Raw genomic sequence first — 19,372 nt, 5'->3', positions numbered from 1 at the left:
TATTTTTGAGACAGAGAGAGACAGAACATGAATGGGGGAGGGACAGAGAGAGAGGGAGACACAGGATCGGAAGCAGGCTCCAGGCTCTGAGCCATCAGCCCAGAGTCTAACACGGGGCTCGAACTCACGGACCGCGAGATCGCGACCTGAGCTGAAGTCGGACGCCCAACCGGCTAAGCCACCCAGGCGCCCCAAGTCTTTCAAGAGGTACTTGCCATATGGCCCCTGGCTTTCCCCAGACCAAAGACTCTACGAGAGAGTAAGGGAAGATGAGCAAGAAGGAAGCCACTGTCTTTTAAAAATCTAATTTCATAAGTAGCATCCCATCATTTCTGCAGTAGCCTTCTTGTTAGAAGTAAGTCACTAGGTGTAACCCATACTCAAGGAGAGGGAATTACACAAATACATAAATGACAGGAGGTGGAGATCATTGAGATCCACTTTAGAAGCTGTGTCCCACAGTCCACCCTTTGGCCTCCAATGGTTCATGTCCCTCCCACAGATAAAAAATAAAAAGGCTCACTCTCTTTCAGAGTCCCCCAAATCTCATCCCATTACAATAAGTGAGAACATGCTAGATTATACTGCAGTAACAACTCTGAAATCTTGGTAACTTAAATAAAATAGAAAATAAAATACAGTTTTATTTCTCAGTCATACTGTATGTTTATCATAGGTTGGCTAAGGAATCTTCTTATGTTGTCCTCACTCAGAGAGTCTTCAAAATCAGTGGAGCTGGAGGGAGCAGTGAGGTGGGGTGATAATGACTCTTAAAGCCTTCTACATGGAAGTGACATGTGTTATTTGTGCTCAAATAGCAGGGGCACACTAATTTTAAGAGGTATATTTCTTCCATGTACCTGAAAAGAAGAGGAACAGAAATGTCAATGAACAGTCCAAAAAACTAACATAATGTGTAAAGTTATATATTTCACCTCTACCTAAGTACATACCAAAATGATTATGGGTCGAATTTTGATACATTTAACTCATTCTACGAATATTTACCAAGTACTATTGGATACTAGGCTTATACAAAATGCTAAGAACTAAGCAGAAAAAAGAGCAGGTCTACCTTCTGGTTTCTCAATATAGTGGGCAAAGAGATAAATATACAGATAATTGCAAAGTAGAAATGATTGTACAATGTCATTTAAGGCATAGTAGAGGCATTTATGGAAGACTTGAAGTGAACAGGGAAGACGTCTTGGAGTAGACGAACTTTAATGAATTCTGATAGATATATAGACATAGACCAGGAGAAGAAAGCCAAGAAAGAAATTTTTCAATGTTTCTTTAATAAAATGAATTTATGATGATTATCTTCCACGTCAAAAACCCTGATTCTTCTGCATCTGCAGTTAACTACTGCCTTAGCCTGATCAAGTAACTGGGCAACTGTGCACCTAGACTTCCTCATCTGTGAAATGAGAAGGTTTAATTAGATGTTGCCCAAGACCTCTTTCAGCTGTAAAATTCTATGATTATTCCTGGCTCTAGAGGATACTTTTTTCAAAAGCACTTTCTATACTATAATTATAAAATAATTACCTCATAAAGCAGTCACTAACTAAAACCATTCAGTAAACACCTATGGGAAATTCTCATATCTGAAAATTGTGTTTCCATCCCTTCTGAGACACAATATGTTCAGAATTGATCACAAAAAGAATAATAAGATGTAGTTTTAAATAGACTGGTATGAAGTTGCTCTTCATGGAAAACTTCTACTCTTGTGACATTTTTCATCCACATTAATCGATCACCCTAGATATTTCTAATGATTCTCATATTTAAAGAGACTTTCTGTTTTATGTGGGTGTATTTTTGTATATTTGCTTGTGAAAAGACTCTGGTTCTCCCCTACACAGACACACACACACACAGACACACACACACACACACACACACACACACACACACACACACAATTTGTTTTGCACTGAAATTCTCTTGCCGGGTTGATTTGCACCCTTATAATTTGACAGAATACCATGCTCTTCATTTGACTCCCCAGTCCTTCATGAATCCTCCTACTTCCAGGGAAAATCCTTGTTGTGACAGTCCAGTCTTCACCTCTCACAGCACAGCTGTCTCTCTCCCACCAGTTCACTGAACCCCAGATCAGAAGTCTTCCCTTTGCAAAACTTTTTCCCTGTCTCCTTTTTTACTGGTCTAATCTACTGGTATTTCGAAGCAAATACCCCTACCAAGTATTGGTCAAGATTGATACACTAGGAACACATATATTTCAGGGGAGTATAATTGCTGCAACCACTTTGGAAAACAATTTGGCATTATCTACTGACGTTGAACATATGCCTACCAGATGATCCAGCAATTCCACTCCTCATTATGTACAACATGCGTACTAAGAAATATCTACAAGGATGTTTATTGCAACATCAATTGTAATTGCTCTAAACTGGAAATTACCTAATGCCCATCAGCTATAGAAGAGATATGTAAAGCATGGTATATTTAAATGTTATTTGACAAACTTTAACATGAATGAAACCAACAAACATAATGTTAAGTAAAGAAGTAATATGTAACATATGATTATATTGATATAATGTTTAAGGCAGCTCTAAACTATAGGGCTAGAAATCGAGGTTATGCTTGTTTGCCTTGATGAAAAGGGAGAAATGGATTGAGAGGGACCATGGAGTTTCCGTAGAATGAGAAATGTTTTATATTTTGACCTGAGTAGTGGTCACCCTGGTGTTTACTTTTGTATGATTCACATGATTCATTTTTTATGTACTTTCTTTCTTATAAGTGCATTGTACTTTGACTTAAAAAAAATTAAGAAGTATTTGGACTTACAAGAAGTTCAGCTTCTCCTTTTTTTAACATCATGTAGAAACACACACACACAGTACAAAAAAACTCTTTATTTAGAGATGAAAGGCACAACTTATTGTGTGGGTATGGGTGTGATGTGTGGGTGTGTGGATAGATAGATAGGTGATAGATACATAGAAAGATAATGTGTTAATAGAGAGATAGTGGAACAGAATAAAAGCCCAGAAATAAAACCATAATTATATGGTTAATTAATATTCAACAAAGCAGGAAAGAATATGCAGTGGGAAGAAGATAGTCTCTTCAAAAATGGTGTTGGGAAAACTGAACAGCAACATCCAAAAGAACGAAACTGGACCACTGTCTTTTATCATACACTGAAATAAATTCAAAATGGATTAAGGTTCTAAAATTGAGATCTAAAACCATATAAATCCTAGAAGAGAACACAGGCAGTAATTCTCTTACATCAGCCATAACAACATCTTTCTAGATATGTCTCCTGAGGCCAGGAAAACAAAAGCAATAATAAGCTCTTAGGACTACATCAAAATAAAGAGCTTCTGCACAGAAAATGAAACAATCAACAAATCTAAAAGGCAGTCTACTGAATGGGAGAAGATATTTGCAAATGAGATATCTAATAAAGGATTAGTATCCGAAATATATAAAGAACTGATACAACTCAGCGCCCCAAAAAACAAATAATCCAATTAAAAAATGGGCCAAACATGTGAAGAGACATTTCTCCAAGGAGTACACCCAGATGACCAACAAACACAAAAAAACATGCTCAAACTCATCATTAAGGACATGCAAATTAAAACTACAATATGAGATATTACCTCACATCAGTCAGAATGGCTAAAATCAACAAGATAAGAAACAACAGGTGTTGGTGAGAATGTGGAGAAAAAGGAACCCTCATGCACCATTAGTAGGGAAGCAAACTGGGGAAACCACTGTGGAAAACAGTATGGAGTTTCCTCAAAACACTAAAAATAGAACTACCTTATCATCCAGTATTTGCACTTCTGGGTATTTATGCAAAGAATAAAAAAAAAAAAAAAAAAACAAAACTATTCAAAAGGTGACATGCACCCATATGTTTATTGCAGCAGTATTTACAATAGCCAAATTATGAAGGCTGCCCAAATGTCCATAGATAGATGGATGGATAAAGAACATAAGGGAAGGGAAACAAAAATAATATAAAAACAGGGAGGGGGACAAAACATAAGAGACTCATAATTATGGAGAACAAATGGAGGGTTACTGGAAGGGGTGTGGGCTAAACGGTTAAGGGGCATTAAGGAATCTACTCCTGAAATCATTGTTGCGCTATAAGCTAACTAATTTGGATTTAAATTTTAAAAAATTTTTTTAATTAAAAAAAAGAAATGGTGTGTATGTATATACAATAAAATGTTATTCAGCCACAAAAAAAAGGAAATCTTGTCATTTGCAACAGTATGGATGGATCTAGAGAGTATAACGGTAAACAAAATAAGTCAGAAAAAGACCATGTGATTTCACTCATATATGGAATTTAAGAAACAAACAAAGGAAAAAAAGACACAAACCAAAAAACAGACTCTTGTCTATAAAGAACAGATGGTTACCAGGGAAGAGGTTGGGGGTGCTGGTGAAATAGGTGAAAGAAATTAAGAGTACACTTATCACTGTGATCACTGAGTAATGCATGAAAATGCCAAATCACTATATTGTACCTGAAACAAATATAACACTGTGTGTTGATTACATGGGAATGAAAATTTTAATAGATTAGATAGATAGATAGATGACAGATAGATAATTGATACATAGATGATGATTGCTGATAGATAGATGATAGATAGATAGATAGATAGATGATAGATTGATAGATGATAGATGGTAGATAGATAGATGATAGATAGGAAAAGAAAGAAAGAAAGAAAGAAAGAAAGAAAGAAAGAAAGAAAGAAAAAAGAGAGTGAACAAAACAAAAAAGAGAAGGAAACACCAAGGGGAGGGAGGAAGGAAGGACAAAAGAAAGAAACAAAGTTATGTAATTTTAGAGGGTCCAACATATTTGACAAAACAAAGCTTAAAAACCTACACTCATCTCTACTGGCTTCCTACTGCATGATCTGCACATGAACTGCACTGAAAATTTTACAAATCAGTTACATTTAGTTACTTCAAATTTTATTTTTCCTGGATGTTTGCTTATCTAGTGTTGCTTATCTAGTATAAATTTGAATATGTGAAAATGTGGGAACAAGGACTAAGGAGAAACATGTGCAAACAATTCTGAATGAAAGAGAAATAAAGCCTCTTAATGAAATCTCTTTAATATGTATTTGAAACTACTTTAAAAAGGCACTGTTGCTTGTGCTAATATAGAATCTGTTTTAAAATAACATGTATTTTGATAATTATCATTTTGGGGGTGTTTTAGAATAAGGCTAGCAGCAGAAGAAACTTCATATGAAGTGAACTTTCTTTCCTAATTTAAATAGAATAGTAAATAGCATCACTATAGCATATACATTAAATTATAGTTTTTCTGTTGAAAGACCTTTTTTTAAGGTTTGAAGTACTTTAATTCAAATATTCTATTACGTATAACGGAGTCACGGGTCAGTAATGAAACTTGGAACTTTCACACTGCAACAGAAGCGATGCCATATAGCAAAGATAAAAATTCCAATGAGGAAGTCCAGAGTATGTGTTATGGGTCAGAATATAAAGCATACATGATTTGACTCCAGCTAACTCTATTTAAAAAAGAATATAAAAGATGATATCCTCCTGACGTAAATGAAGAGATCCACACAAAATGAAAGTCTATTTATGAGAGGTTTGTTATTTCTGTGGGGGAAAAACTGGGTTTATGACCAAAGTAAATGGAAACGTTCAAATCTTCTTAGAACCATTTTCCATGCACATCTGTAAATAATAAAACTGTATCAGACCAGATTATACTTCACCATATATGGTTCTGTTCTCAAAAGTTACTGACTTTAGCATTTACGGTTTCCTCAGCCACAACAATTAGTTGGAGCTTTAGCAGAAAGTATAGAAATGGGAGAAGTTGTACAACAGTTTTCTTCTTGTTTGTTTCACTCTCTCTCACACATCAAGTCTGTTCATTGAGCTGGCTTGCATTTACTTATCTAAATCACTTGCTGAAAATCCATGTTGTTCTGCTTATAAGAATTCATGATCCATATTTTCCATCCATTTTTCAGAAACAAAATGGCGACTTCTTAGTAATTCACACTTTGAGCACAGTAGGAAGTTCAGTTGACTTAAACATTAAGCCGAACTGATAAAGATCTATAACTATATCTATGTCTATGTCTATGTCTATGTCTGTATCTATATCAATGTCTATATCGATATAGAGATACATATAATTCTGTCTGGTGTTAAATCTTTCTGTTGTCTCTTCTACCTATATCAACAGGCTGGCATTTGTGCTCAGAAAGGACAGGTAGTTTTGTGATGTTCTGAGAAGCAGAAGTGTTGTCCTAATGTTTATGGAAACTTTAAGAAATGACTTCCCTTGGCAAATCCAATGTGTGTTTGCCAGACACTGAAGAGACAAGTGCTTTGTGAAGGGAAATTATATATTAACGTTGATGCAAATGAACTACATACAAATTTGTTAAAGTTACTGTAAAATCTAGCCTAAAGGTGCCATTCAAAATAATCTAAATAAGTTGTGGAACAGAGCTTGAGGATTTTTCCCTCAGGTTAAAAGGCAGTTATATGTCTTGCAGAAAAAAGCTTTCTCTTAATTCTTCAGAAAGGAAGCAAGAAGGAATCATTTCCTCTATATTTTCCTTAACTTAAATAGGGCTGAAAGTAAAGATGTGCCTGAAAGTTAGGTTCTGCTAAACAGGACTAAATTTAACCAGCAAGTGGATGATAGTATAGAGACAGATGGGTGAAATTTATGAGGAGACCTTTTAGATGTGGCCTCAAACAGGTGGTTACCTAAAAGGAGTCAGTGTGTGTAGTGTTTCTGGCTGCAGGAGTAAGGGGGGTGAAGAAGAGATGTGTCGGCAATAAATACACGGAGGCATGCTGACTGAGACTTGATAATGCTCGTCAGATGTCTCTATTTTTGTCTAAACTACAAAAGCTATTTCATTGTACTTTGAGAAGAGCAGAAGGTCTTCAGTTCTGTGATTGGTTATTGTTTTGAAAAGGAAAGAAAATTACCTTTCATTTTCTCTCCACTGGTATTAAATCCCCAGTAGAGATTCGAAAGATGTTCCAAGTCACTGCAACTATCTCAAGGAGCTTTTGAGTCCGTTACTTCTGACTAAGGTTTTGTAATGCTCTCACCCTTGTAGCAAAAACTGCAAATAGAAGCTTAAGAAAGCAGTTTTGCAAAAGCGTTTCGATGTTTCCACTTGCTTTGATCTCCTAAGCAAAATCAAATTTTACCTTTAAGGTATTTACCAAAAGGTATTTTTAAGCCTGTGCTAAAATGAAGCCTTGCATTTCCCACCAAAGGAATAACTGTATTTAGAGTGTTTCTTATGAAATTTTCATGGTACATTTTATTGTAAGATTCAAGTTATTAAAAAATATAGAGATGGTAATTATGTGGTATATACTGCGTCAAGGACTCAGCTAAAACCTGAAACATGACAAAACCGGTTGCTGTGGGGGTACTAGAGTTTACAACCTAATGGGAGAGATGAAACAAATTGAACAGTCACAATTTGGTAGGCTAAGTGCTATAACAAACACCCAACAATTTATTGGCATAAAGAACTGAAATTTAATTCTCATTTACATAAAACTCCAATGCCAATAGATGATCGTAGTCAGGGTGGGATGAGGGATGATCATCTTTGTAACTGTCTAGTGTCAATAGACTTTATTAGCAGGAATGAAGGGTGATTCTGAGATCTGTGGCTGAAGGACCAATCTCTTTCTGTCTTATGGATCATTCCTCCTGTAAGTCAACAGGAATTCTACCTATGAATAGGAAACCTTGAATGAAGAATCATGTATGAGATGGTTTTAAGACCAGGCCTGATAGTGCCTTGATTTATATCTAGCTGTATTCCACTGTGAAGAATTCAGTCACATGGTATTATCTATCTGCAAAATTTAATGTGGCTCTGTACCTGGAGGGAAAAAAAATGGTTTGGTGAATGAACGCCTAGCTAGTTTCTGTGACACAAGGTAATGTACTAATGAAGTACACAGAACTGTTGGAGCATCTAGGAAATATATCTAAGCAAAGCTTGGAGGGGGCAGGATGTCAAGGAAGGGTTTCTACATGGGATAATAACTTTCTTGGGAACTGAAGGCGGAATAAGAGTTGAACACACAAAAGAGTTGAGAAGCCAGTGGTCTAGACAGAAGGAAGCAATTATGCAAAACAAACAAGAATCATTAGGATAGTCTTTAAAACATAAAATGATCATGGGGCGCCTGGGTGGCGCAGTCGGTTGAGCGTCCGACTTCAGCCAGGTCACGATCTCACGGTCCGAGAGTTCGAGCCCCGAGTCGGGCTCTGGGCTGATGGCTCGGAGCCTGGAGCCTGTTTCCGATTCTGTGTCTCCCTCTTTCTCTGTCCCTCCCCCGTTCATGCTCTGTCTCTCTCTGTCCCAAAAATAAATAAAAAAATTTATAAAAAAAAAAACAAAAAAACAAAAAAACATAAAATGATCCTATTGAGAAATTAAGATAAATTGACTTTTTAATTTGCTTTAGGGATCTGGATTTTAAAAAAATTAATAATTGAGATTCTTTGACATAGATGTAATACTTATAAGTTTTAGAATCCTTCATGCTAGATTGTCCTAGGGTGAGTACGACAGACAAGGATTTGCTTTAGCTTGGCTGCCAGTGTTCAACAATCTAGGGGGCATCCAACCCATAAACACCTAAGGATGGACATTTTGAAATGATCTATGTAATTTCAAGAAGCAACAAACTAAGAAACTCAGTAAACTTGATGAACTAGTTACTGCAAAAAGGTGGTCTTGCCACTTTATGTTAGACATGCTAGTCTCAATTCAAAATATTAAGGAAGAGTCACTATTTCCTGCTTTACAGCATATGGACAAAAAAAGTTTCATGTTAATTTTTGACATTTCATTATTTCAATTAAATACTTTATCACATAAAATTGATACCAGCTTCTCATTTACCCTCTTGGTTTTTCTCCTCTCTGTCTGAAACTACCTTAAAAACACAATGGTAGAAATACAATATCTGAAAGACAATTTAGAGTTTGAAATATTGTTTTTAAGATTATTTTGTTTTATGTCTTGTTAATTAGGTTTTGAATCTCTTGAGGCCAGGGACTGTGTCTGAAAATACCTATAGTGGCTGACACAAGGTAAGTCTGCAACACATCTTGACCTTTCTTTCCCTTCTTTGGATTCTGATACCTGATATAGTACCTACTATATAGTTAGCACTTAACAAATACTGATTAAAATGAATGCATGGAAGGAATACTCAAACATTGTGTTCTATTTACCTCATATTCCTCTTATAAAATATGATAATACTAAATCATTCTTTACTATGGATAACCAGTTTCTTTTATCAATTAGACTCAAAACAATGGGACAACAAAGAAATAATCTGTCAATGGATTTATTTTTCAGTTCTGAATCATGGATGATGTTAGTCATGAATGTGTGGGAAACCTAACAATGGGTTAAAGTTTTGAACTGGAGCAGCAGATGCCTATAGATTTAAATGTTGATTGAATTTAGCTGCTGCTGCTATGAAATTATTAGCCCTCGGCGGTGGTCTCGCCTACATACTTTATTTTGGTTCTTCTGGAAGCTACAAAGCTATTTATTGTTAATGAGGGAATAAAGTAAGAAAACAGATTAGCAAATAGATTAGCAAAATTTTAAATGTCTAATCTCTGTTAAACAATAACAGGTTATAATATGATGCATTTAGTATCTCAGTATTTTGCAAAAAAATTTTTGCTATTAACATAACTTTGTTACCTTACATATCCTGTCTCTAATATAAACATTTCATCTATTATAACAGTACTTTTTTTGATAAAATTCTTTACCAAGTACATTTTTCTTGCCCATTGCAGCTTAATATTTTGCTTCTAATCTTAAAATGATAATTCTCTGAAATAAATCATTCCTATGCTGTCTTTAAAATATTTGATCTGTTGGCTTACCATTTAAAAGTATTATCCTGTTGGGGCGCCTGGGTGGCTCAGTCGGTTGAGCGTCCGACTTCGGCTCAGGTCATGATCTCGTGGTCCGTGAGTTCGAGCCCCGCATCAGGCTCTGTGCTGACGGCTCAGAGCCTGGAGCCTGCTTCGGATTCTGTGTCTCCTTCTCTCTCTGACCCTCCCCTGTTCATGCTCTGTCTCTCTCTGTCTCAAAAATAAATAAACATTTAAAAATAAATTAAAAAAAAAAAGGATTATCCTGTATAAACCTGCGATGAATTAGACAATAACCTCAAATGATTTTTAATTGATGTTTCAAAATACAAATTTTGTAAATAAAATTTACAAAGCTTAAAAGTTACTTAGCATGCTTAAATACTCTTAACTACTAAAATTTTTAAATTTTTAAATTTCCAGCTCCAAGGAAAGAATACCACCTCCCAAATTCTATGTTAACTTTATTTTTGAATTGATGTTTCTTACAATTCTAAGAAAAAAGGATATATGAATTTATAGAAAATGTACACAACGGTCCTTCAGAAACCAAGATATGATTGAAGTCAAATTAGATGGCCATTAAACAAACAAGAGAGATGGAGGCGTGCCTGGGGGGCTCAGTCTGTTAAGTGTCCGACTTTAGCTCTAGTCATGATCTCATGGTTCCTGAGTTCGAGACCCACATCAGGCTCTGCTCTTGCAGTGCCAAGTCTGCTTGGGATTCCCTGTCTGTCCTTCTTTCCCTCCCTCTCTGTCCCTCTCCTGCTTGTGTGCTCTTTCTCTCTCAAGGAGAGAGAGAGAGAGAGAGGAGAGAGAGAGAGAGAGAGAGAGATACAGGGGTTGCAATAAATTTATTACAGGCTCTCAGCCGGTTTCCCTTTTAGTTCCTCATTGTTTCTACTTTATATTTTAACATTCAGCTCACCTTCACCATACAGCTTCCTTGAAAACCCCGTCAAAATGTTGCTGTCTTCTGAACTCCTGTGTTTTTGCTCATGACATGACTCTCATGATATTAATCATTCTGCTTTATGGTTCAGCAATTTGTATAGAATCACTTTCTATTTTCTGAGCACATTATATTCCAGAGTAAGTTTAAAAACCAGTTGTTTGGGAATCCAAAGTACCTATTCCCATAGAACTGACAATAGAAATGATGTTCCTATTTTCTTTTAAGTTCTATCTCTGATCTAGTGTCAATAGAAATATTTCAAACATATTTCCATTTATGATATTGCTTCTTCAGAACAAATCAATTCTATTATAAGTGGTAAATTGCATGGGTTCTAAACATGGACTTGCCTAAATTTGCTGCTATTTGCTGGTTGTTTGATTTTAGGCAAATTATTCAATTGTGTGTTTGAGATTTCTCATCTGTAAAAGGGAGACAATAATTGTACCACTTCCTAGACTATTGTGAATATTAAATAAGTTTTATATGAAAAGTCCTTCTAAACAGCGGCTGACATATATAGCAGGGGATATGTAGGGTAGTCTGTAAATATTACAACTATTCTTTTCATTGAAACTTGGAGTATCAGGAACTTATCTGTCCATATACAGGCATGTTTAAAAGGTGAAATATGAAATGTATTTTAGAATTTCACCTTCTTCAGACAGGAAAGATGAATAAGAGAACACAGTCTCCCATGCCTGTATTTTCAGGTTGAGTAGGAATGGGAACAAAATAGTGTAACTATCTCCTTCTCATCACAGAAATGAACTGAAAGTAAAAATAACAGTGATTGTTGTTGATACTACTTACTGAGCTCATAAGATGTGCCAGGCATATAGTGAAGGGCTTTACCTGGTATCCTCATATCTTCCGGTTACAGGTAAAGAAACTGGGGTCAAGGAACAAAGATCTCTAATAAGAGTTAGAACAAGAATCCAAACCCCAACCTCTCTGATTTTAAAGTTTACAATATTTCCACTCCACCAAAGACAGTGGTATGAGGCAGGGACAAAAGTATTTTTCAGATTAATATTTACTCATTTTAATGTCTTTTAAGAAGCTATTCCGCCAGTTAACAAACCTATCTAGTTCTTTCTAACCCTGCCTTCTTCAGACTGTCTACAAAAATATAAGACATTTTGTCAAACAATTGGGTCTGGCCCAGAACACTTTATTTATGGCATTACATTTGATCAATATTTCCCAAACTGTCTTCTCCATTTTTCTGAGATCACCAGCTCACTAGTAGTGCTTTAGGGCATTACATTAGAAATTCTTCTTTCCCTCTGTAGTCCATAGTCCATGAATGTTATATCATCAGTCTTGAAAGCAGGCAACTAACTCTAACATATAAAATACTGAACTTTTTAATTTTGCCAAACAAAAAACAGATTTCTTACTTAATGTATCTTTTATCCTTTAAATGTATTTAACCTTTATTTTTGATATGCATAATAATCTCATATCTTGTACATACCTCATTTACTCTTCATAGTAAACCTCTAAAGACTATACTTGAATTATTTCCATGTTAGGATAGGGACCTGAGAACTAGAAAAACTAGATATCTTGCCCAAAGTGACACAAGTAGTAGTAGTATCAGAATTTGAACCCAGGTGGAACTTCAGAGACAACAGTCGCCACTATGTTTTGAGACTGCTTTGAATTGAGACACCCGAAATAAATAGCAAAAGCATGAGCCTTACACTCTCTTGGCAGTTTCTCTAAGTGTCTAGTTGGGAGATTTTTGAAAGAAAGGTCTACACCTTGTTACTCATCTTCCTACTCCCTACAATGTTTAAAAGAGTGCCCTGACACCATGGACACTTTATAAATGACTGCTTGAGGATATCATGGGATATCAAAGATACTGTTCATGATGAACATAATTTTCTCAAATTAAAGTCTCAAAATATTTACCTTGTGTTCATTGACAAAATTTGGACAAATTGGTTAAATGAGCTTTCTTTTTCATGTATTGTCACTGTCACTTCTCATAATTGGATCAAGCTAATGCTAGCTAGAAACTGTTAAACTGTCTGAATTTGGAAATCCACAAATATGTAGGGTGAACATAATATTATTGTGGGTTCTACAGCCAAGTGCTCAGCTTATTTTGGCAAGTGTAATTTAGTTTTTTGTGAATGATAACATTTGATTATATGCTGTGCAGTATCATGTTTTAGTATAAGGACAAATGCCAATGCCTATAAATATCTTCACATAATTAAAGTAACCTTCTGGAACTTTAGTTAACTCTTAGAGTTTCATCAATTAAGAAAGTCAGAAATACTAAGCCTTCTTTGGGTGATTTTGGAATTGTTCACAAAGTTCTGACTAGCACTATTTTGGAGAAATAAGGCAGATCTGCAAAGTAAGTCATCCCATTAAATGAGTCAGGCTTTAGTTATTTTTAGTAAAGGAGTAATCTGTGTTACATATAGCCTGGACATATACAGATCTGTATTAGAGATTTTTGATTACAGTATAAATTTGCCAATCCCAGGTAAAAAACAAGTTAATTTGATTAAGCAAAGTTAATTGTGTATGCAGACTGTATGGCCAGAAGAAGAATGCTCAGCAGGAAGTTCTTTGAGCATTTCTGCTTGAGAGAGTTACATTTTTGCATTCAGGGGTAGTAACCAAAACTTTAATAGACTCCAAGCCATGTTTGTACGTGACAAATTTACACCCAGAGAGATCAATGACCTGTCCAAGACCAAAAAGATGTTTGGTAGTATGTCTGTGAATCAGATTTTTTTTTTTTTTTTTTTACTCTGCATTTAAGCCCATATTATCATTCAGTAGAAACAAGAAATTCAAGACATAAAGACTAAGGAAGGTCACATATTCAATATCATACTCTATAGGAAACTTCCCCGTAACACACAATCAGCCAGTCTGTGATTTGAACTATAGTATTAACCTCACTTTCATTATTGGGCAGCTCTAATTCCAAGACAGTTCTTCCTTAAATTGACACAAAATCGACCTGCTTTTATGTCTATCCACTGTCTTCTATTTTCTATGGGAAATATCCATAGCTCCTTCAACCATTCCTTTTATGACATGAGTTTCAGATGTTCATGGTCCGACACCTCCTCTCCACACATCAATACTATGTTTCATGTTTCAAGTAGATATCTAGAATTAAACACAATGTGACAAAAGGTATCTACAGATTACCTTCAGCATGAGGAAAGGCTACTATCTCTTGATCTTACCACTGTACTTGTAGAATTTTAAATTAACCTCACCTTTTGTATATTTCAATTTCCCTTGTAAAACAATTAAATCCTAAAGGATTTTTTTTTTCACATGGACTACTATAAATCTTATGTTGATTTTTGCATTAGTTTGTTATTTTTATCATTTTAGGTCAATATTGACAGGATTAAACATAACAATTCACTGTTAACATCACCATAATCAAAAAGACTACCTATCAGTCTGGATTGAGTTTCTCAAGAAAGTCATGATGATTAAAAAATAAAGAAAGAAAAAAGAATTTAAGTCTAATTTCAGTTCATAATGACACAAAAATAAAACAGTATAAAATGAATTATAAGATAGTTATATTATGTAATTATGTCTTTCTCTCTAAGAATACTATATATGACCTAGTCTTGGCCATAATCATCAATTTGCTTCAAAAAAGAGAAGTTAAAAAACAATTAGGTTTCCTTAATTTTTCTCTGAACTTTAAACTGCTTTTAAGAAAATAAAGTTTTTCTCAATTCAAAAAGAGAGAAAGAAAAAAAGAAAGAAAGAAAGAGAAAATCTTGACTTACAAAAAAACCTTTTTAATTAGAATTAGAGTGGACATATATATAGACAGATACAGATATAGATATAGATGATGTAGAAATAGAGAGAGATGTATAGAGATAGATAGATGATAGATACATAGATAGATAGATAGATATACAGATAGATAGATACATAGATAGATAGATAGATAGATAGATAGATAGATAGATAGAATAGATATAGGTATATATCTCCTGTATGTATATATATCCAAACTAAGGATATATTTTGACAACCTAATTATCTAGAATAAAATTCCATTAGCATGTATATTTTTAAATCTGTCTGCCCTTAGTTAAGTGATCAAGTTGGAAATCACTGGCTACATCCAAATTAACTGAGGTGGTTCTTAGTGGGGGAATAGAGCTACAAATAGAGGTTGGCCTTTTTTTGAAATGTATTTTGCTTGTTTGTTTTGAAATTTTATTTAAATTCCAGTTAGTTAACATGCAATGTAATATTAGTTGCAGGAGTACAATTTATGATTCATCACTTACATATAACACCCAGACATCACAATAAGTGCCCTCCTTAATACCCATTTGCTAATTTAAATAGAGGCTGACTTCTAACTCCTCCTGAGTGACCTTAATGGTCAAATCATCCAAGATTATGTTCATACAAAGGTAGACTCCACTGTTGAGAAATAAATGACTTAATAAATAAGCTTAAAAATGTCAATCAAATTCAGTTATAGGTGGAATGCAGAGCCAAAACTACTGGACTAGTATTTTAAGAAACTTCTTAGGTGTCAAATCCTTAAGTGTCCATATTTATCTGCCTCATTCTCGTCCACTATTTCCCAGTTACAGGTTATGGAAAGATGGGGGATGAAATATGAAAGTAGCAATCTGAGATTATCTGAAGCATTAAATGTTGGCGCTTGGTAGCTGGATCTGCTGTCCAAAGGGAAGGGCTTGGAGACTCAGCTATAATAAATCACCCAGAAACTGAGTTCAAGAATGATATCTAAAAGGTTATGCTTTTGTTATTTTGTTTTGTTTTGTTTGTTTTGAGATCTCCAGAATTTGGGAACTAAGCTATACCCACTGCATTTGTCTCTGCATTTGTAAGTAATGTGAGTTTTTGCTAATATATGAACAATTTCTTATATATTCAGTGGGATAAAGTTAAGAGTGCTTAGGATGGGCTGGCTGTGTTAAACATGGAGAGAGTTGCATAGATTAGGGAAAATACATAGGAGGGGAAGTTACAAAACGGGGTCACACAGGGAGGACAGTGCTCCTCAAGAAAGGCAGTAACTTTCTGGGTCCTATACTTGTAGGAATTTTTAAGATTATTTTTGTACATTTAATAAACATGCCTTGTATGATCTTATGTATTACATTAGCAAAGATTTTAGGGATTAATTACTCTTGTGGTGATGGTGCAGAACTAGATATTTTTTTTTGAATTTCATGTTCTGTATAAATCTTAAGCGCATGAAATAGTTCCAAACTTAAAAAAAAAAGAGAGAGAGAGAAACTTCTGAATCTGATCCCAGATTTTCTTATTCAGAATCACATTTTTGTATCATGTTTAAAATATCAGAAATCATCTGAAGTTATTGAATGGAATTATGAAATCTTCTATAAAATATCTTCTGTTGAAAACAGTTGTCTATAATTTGCTTAAGATCCTCATATTACTGCAATTTAAAACCATACTTATGCCAAGAGAGGATTGTGTATATATAATATTTTCTCCTCAATCACAAGGTTTATGCTAGTGAAAATCCTTGAGGCAGATAAATTTACACATTAGGAATATATAACTTATAAGGTTATATTTGCACCAATGAAAGTCTATATAAATAATTTTACCTTGATGAAAAGTAGATAAACATAATAAATAAATACGTTCATTAGGATAATAAATAATTATGCATAATTATTATAATTTGTATATCTTAAATGAGTAATTGTGGGTATGCACAAAATCCTATTTTCATTCATCTATTCATTAAATATTTATTAACCAGTCATTACTCTAGATGGTAGAGAAGGATAAAGATGAAAAAAAGATAGTTGTTTTCAAGGGGTCAACAATCTATTAAATGGAGACAACATAAAAGCAAGTAAGTGAAACAACATTTTGTAGAACTATTTATTTATTTTTAATTATTTTAATGGTTTTGTTTTGTTTTGAGAGCGAGAGAGAGAGAGAGAAGAGTGTGAGCAGGGGAAGGTAGAAAGAAAGGGAGACAGAATCCGAAGTAAGCTCCAGGCTCTGAGCTGTCAACACAGAGCCCAATGTGGGCTCAAACCCACAGACTGTGAGATCATGACTTGAGCTGAAATCAGACACTTAACTAGCTGAGCCACCCAGGTACCTCTTGTAATACCTTTTAATGCAGAAGCTTGGATAAGCTAATATAAATGCCTATAGATAGAGTTCCTACAGTAGGCCAGATGTTCCAGATGCTGGTCATACAACATTGAACAAAAACACATACATTAGAGTAGGAGAGGCAGATGGTAAAGAGAAATAGGTATAGAGTATATTAGATAGTGATGAGCAGGGGAATTTATAATATTTCACAGCCACTGAAAATGGGTCCCCTCATCGAATAGACACTCGGCCACCCAGATTAAAGGTTCTTCCCACCAACTGAACATCAGATTTGAATTAGTACTAATAGGAAAAATGCAATAGGAAAGGAAAATTAAAATATCAGGTAGGGGATATATTGAAATTTTAGAAATTTTGAACTGAGAGATGACTTTTTAAAATTATTTTTTTAACATTTATTTTTGACAGAGAGAGAGTGAGCGAGCGAGCATGAGTTGGGGAGGGCTAGAGAGAGGAGGAGACACAGAATCTGAAGCAGGCTCCAGGCTCTGAGCTATCAACACAGAACCCACTGCTGGGCTCGATCCCATGAAGTGTGAAATCATGACCTGAGCCGAATTTGGACAACTAACTGACTAAACCACCCAGGTGCCCCAAGAAAGATGACTTTTTTTAATGTTTGCTTAATTTTGAGAGGTAGAGAGAGAGTAAGTGGGGGAAGGGCAGAGAGAGAGGGAGAGAGAATCTGAAGCAGGCTCCATGTCCTACGCTATCAGCACAGAGCTCGACATAGGGCTCAAACTCAGGAGCCAAGAGATCATGACTGAATTGAAGTCAGATGTTTAACCAACTGAGCCACCCAGGTGCCCCAGAGAGATGCTTTTTTTTTAATGACTTCGAATTGTGATTTTATTATTTGTGTATTTATTTATTTTAACATTTATTTATTTATTTTTATTTTATTTTTATTTTTTTTTTAATTTACATCCAAATTAGTTAGCATATAGTGCAACAATGATTTCAGGAGTAGATTCCTTAGTGCCCCTTACCCATTTAGGCAGATAGATGACTTTTAAGCAAAATTCTTAAGAAAGTAAAAAGTTAATCCTGTAGATCACAGAGGAAGGCCATCTAGAGGAAGGAAATAGCAAGTACAAAGACCATGACGAGGAAACTTATCTAAAGCAAGAAGGCCATTGTGGCTGGAGTGCCCAGTACAAACAAAGATAAGAAGAGAACTTTGCAGCTCCTAGTAAGAGCTTTGACTTCTATCCTAAATGAGATGACATCTCACTGAAGGTTTTGAATAAATGACTAACATGACTGTTCATATATTTTAAGAGGATCCCTCAGGCTTCTTGGTTGAGAATTGATTAATGGGCGCAAGAGCAACGATAGGTGTACTAAAGGGGCTGTTGCAATTATGCAGGCACAAGGTAGATCAAGTTATGAATTTGGGAGTGGAGAAAGTGGTTAAAATCTGGATAGGCATTGCTTTGAAGGTAAAGCTACCTGGTTTTTCAGACAAACCAGATGTAGGTTGTGGGAAAGAGGGGCAAAGAATGACATGGACCACCCCCCCCAAAAAAAATAGCTGTCTACATGCCAAACCCTTTGCTAATGCCTAAAGCACATAAAGGGGAGTAGGACAGACATAGTCCATCTAGCATGGATAGTCAATTAAAAAACAATTGTAGGAGAGTGTAAATAGTCTTCACATATGGGAAGCACAAGAGTTCATAATAAGGATGCTTAATCTACCAAATAGGTAAGGGACAATTTCTATAGGAATGAAAATAATGTGAGTCTAAGGATTAATCAAATTTATATTCAGGTGAAAAGAGGGTATGGGGGAGAAGGAAAATTAGTTACATTTGAGTATGGGATCCCAAGCACTTTAGATTTACTAATATCTTATTAATGACTTTATTGCTATGTCTTCTTAAGGTTAGTATATTCTTAGCAAACCATTTCTTGCCACTGGCAGTAAGTTGGTTCAAAGGCTATATTCTTATGCATTGCTTCTTTCAAAGAATATTCATGAACAACCCATTTATACTAGGGTCTCTGTGCTAATTGCTGAGGACTGTACTGGGATGAATTATATTTGGATCCTTCCCAAAAGGAGCAAAGACCATAGTTTAATTTCCTTTGTGACCACCTTAAGTAATTAAGTCCATTAAGGTATGCATTTCTTTTTTTTAAGTTGCTAGTATACTACATTTGTAGTATCATACACGGTGTGAGTTACCTGAATTACTAACTACTCAACAGACCTCCTTTAAAAGGCATGCTGCTTGTTTTCCCACCATCCTCAAGTATCCTTAGCACCTATT

The 19,372-nt window shown here is 35.1% G+C and overlaps 1 protein-coding gene across 26 annotated transcripts in view; it reads left to right on the top strand.

Moving 5' to 3' along the window:
- PTPRD (protein tyrosine phosphatase receptor type D) overlaps window positions 1–19,372 on the top strand; it is a 1,372,973-nt gene that overhangs the window by 536,779 nt on the left and 816,822 nt on the right. For all 26 annotated transcript variants that reach the window (XM_078436828.2, XM_078436827.2, XM_078436819.2 and 23 more), the window contains exon 5: window positions 9,107–9,166. The gene's annotated coding sequence lies outside the window, so the exon portion shown is untranslated. The remainder of the gene's footprint in view (window positions 1–9,106; window positions 9,167–19,372) is intronic.

This window comes from Panthera onca, chromosome D4 (assembly GCF_046562875.1).
Source record: "Panthera onca isolate mPanOnc1 chromosome D4, mPanOnc1 haplotype 2, whole genome shotgun sequence".
NCBI classification, from domain to species: domain Eukaryota; kingdom Metazoa; phylum Chordata; class Mammalia; order Carnivora; family Felidae; genus Panthera; species Panthera onca.
Note: the sequence above shows the minus strand (reverse complement) of the source record. Positions and strands in the feature narration are given on the sequence as shown.